A 2,901-nucleotide genomic window follows, 5' to 3' on the forward strand; every position below is an offset into this window, starting at 1 on the left:
GAGTGGAAGCATGCAAATGTAGGGGCCCTGAGGGGTGGGGGGTGGGGGGGGATTGCTTCTAGGTTAAACCTCATACATTTTGGCCCGGAATGATCTGGAACACGACCTGTTCCACCTGGAATAATTCGTCCTGAACTGAAATTAAGGAATCTTCGTTTGTTTAGGCTCGGTCCGGAACAAAAACGGGCCATTCCAGACGTTTCCAACCCATATTCAGGTCGGAATCGATTCCCACCTCAAGACTCCAGGAATCAATCCAGAGCCACGGTTGCGCGAGTCTGGCGGGTGGCAGTGCAAGTGGAGGCGGCTGGGCGGCGCGATCCTGGTTTGTTTATCCATCCTTTTTCGAGTGTTCTTGAATAGTTATAGCGGCGACAAAAAGTTCTTGGCCCAAGCCAAAAAGAGGTTGATCCACTTCATTCGCCAAGCGAATGATCTTCGCTTCGCGGGAACAACAAAAACCACCATCTAGCTCTTTCCTAGCATTATGGCGAATTCGGCTCCCCGACAACAGCTCCAAACTCCGGTAGCTACCTTCTCACCGGTAAGTTTCTCATCGCTCCTCTCCTTTCTCTCATGTTCTAGGGTTCTTGGCCTATAGCCTAGGGTTCTTGATTTGCTCTGATTTTGCTTGTGGTGACTAGTTGCTCGACTTTATTGCGTATTGTGATGACTGATTGCTTGATACTTTGATTTACTTTGGTGTATACGGTGGAACATCAATACATTTGGCACTTGATTGGTCGTGCGATCTGTATAAGCCCTAGGCACACAGGAATCTTGCTTGTGTCTAGGAGGTTTCTCTGATTTATTCTTCTCATTGGAACAGCAAATCCTCTAGGCTACGCATGCATGTGCGTGAAAGTCTCCGACTTCTTTTACGCTAGCTTCTGAACTTGTAGCCATAACACAATATATTTGACCACAAACCCTTTTGTAAGCTGTAACAAAATCTGACCATAAACTTTGATGGCTTCTCGTCTACATTGATCTGACTGGTGTTGTGAGTTGTGGTCTCCTTTGTTGGATTTGGGGAATTGTTTTGGCTGTGCAAAAACAGCAGGTTAACACGTTTAATCTAGTTTGCTTTAAGTTTTTGTCACAAGTTATCCAGCCTAGATCCATCTTGATCGGCTACCTCTCGTGATCCGATCACGTAGGCCGATTTAGATCCGATCTAGGTGTTGCTCGCAGGTCATGCTGTTTTAGGCGTGGGATGCTCCCCATACAATCAGTTGTACAATAGCCGATTGCTGGTGTCATCATCGGCTGGCTAGCAGATGACCTCCTTGTATCTAACGTTATATCCACATTGTCAATTGCAGGTCAAATTGACTGGCACGCCTAGCGCACAGCACACGCATCCTTGGTTACGGTATTTCGGAGCAAAGCAGATCTCTCTGGCCCTAGAGTACGTGGAGTGTGTGAGTTTCCCCCGTTCAGCGGTGGGGAAATTTTCGTGTCAATAGTTAACTTTGTGTCTGAATTTTAGTTTACTCTGCTGGCTTGTAGGACACCATCATGATCATGTCCATGATTCAGCTGTCACTAGTGTGAGCATTGTTTTTGAGGGAGTACTTGATCTTGATGCGGTAAATTGTACTTGGGTTAGCTCATTGTGCTGAAGAACTTGCTTGAAATATTATGAGTTTTTGCTATTTATTTCTTCGTTACTAAATCGTGTCTGCATGGATGGATTGGTAGGAGAGGCTCGTCGATTTATTATCTTTCGGCCCATTTACTTCTATAAATTTGATGTCTCCAGGTATAATTTTGATTTTAATGGTGTGTTTTGTTATCTTGTGTTAGCACAAAGACATTGTTTTTTGCCCATGCTAACTTCCAAAATTAGAGGGTGTGCACTCTATGCTGGAAGGATGCCCGGCAAAGCCCTGTGAACCTGATGAGAAGAGAGTCAACAAACTAGTGTTTATTGGCAGAAATTTGGACGAAGCCGCATTGAGAGAAGCCTTCAGCGGTTGCATACTATGAATTCTTTGGTCATGCCTCTATCCTGGAGGTTAAAGTTGCCCAACTGAAGCACCACAAGCCCTGAGTGCTGATACATGATGCTGCGTGTTTCGCTGCTGATGTTCGCCTCATGTTCAAGTGAGAAACCGATCACTGTGACGATATACAAAAGCTGCCATATACGAATTACCAACATACTAGATAGGACCAGCTCTTTTTGAGATGCAAATGCCCAAGTTCCTTTTTTGGCGGCCAAGGTTTATGTTTACATGTCTGGGTTGGTACCAGACTTGTGAATTGAGAAACTTCTATTTGTGTTATTCTTGATATGAAATCAATCCTTGTTTTATGTGTTTTTTCTTTTCCTATTCATTCTGGGAATCATGCATATTTTACAGATTGAAATTTATGTAGGGCTGAAGTTATTTTGGACTAAAGTGACAGGATCCAATCCTTTGCTGCCGAACGCATAACAATTGCTTGCCTAGAATCATTTCTGCTGGATTAATTCCACATCGGGAATGAGTGAAAAGAGCCGGATCCCATTGATTCCTTGCCTCGAACCGTTCCTAGCCTGATTCCAAGCCTTTGCTACCGAACGAGGCCTAAGTATCCAGATTAAGCAAGGACCTCCATAAGCCTAGGGCATCATTGCCTACATATCTTGTACATATGTTTTGCACCCTAATCAATCAACTATCCCAAACCATACTTGCTTTCAGATATATCTGTAATTGCTTGCCTTGTATACTTGATTAGCTTCCATGTGTACCAAACCCATTCGATATATATACAAATGATCACCCCAACCCCCCTCGTTAGGGTGAGAGGTGTTTCCTCATTCTCTACTCTTCACACATTCAGTTCACCAAAGATTGAAATAATAGTTTTCCAGCGCAAAAGAAAAGAGGCAAAATATAAAATAGTTCG

Source organism: Panicum virgatum, chromosome 5N (genome assembly GCF_016808335.1).
Source record: "Panicum virgatum strain AP13 chromosome 5N, P.virgatum_v5, whole genome shotgun sequence".
NCBI classification, from domain to species: domain Eukaryota; kingdom Viridiplantae; phylum Streptophyta; class Magnoliopsida; order Poales; family Poaceae; genus Panicum; species Panicum virgatum.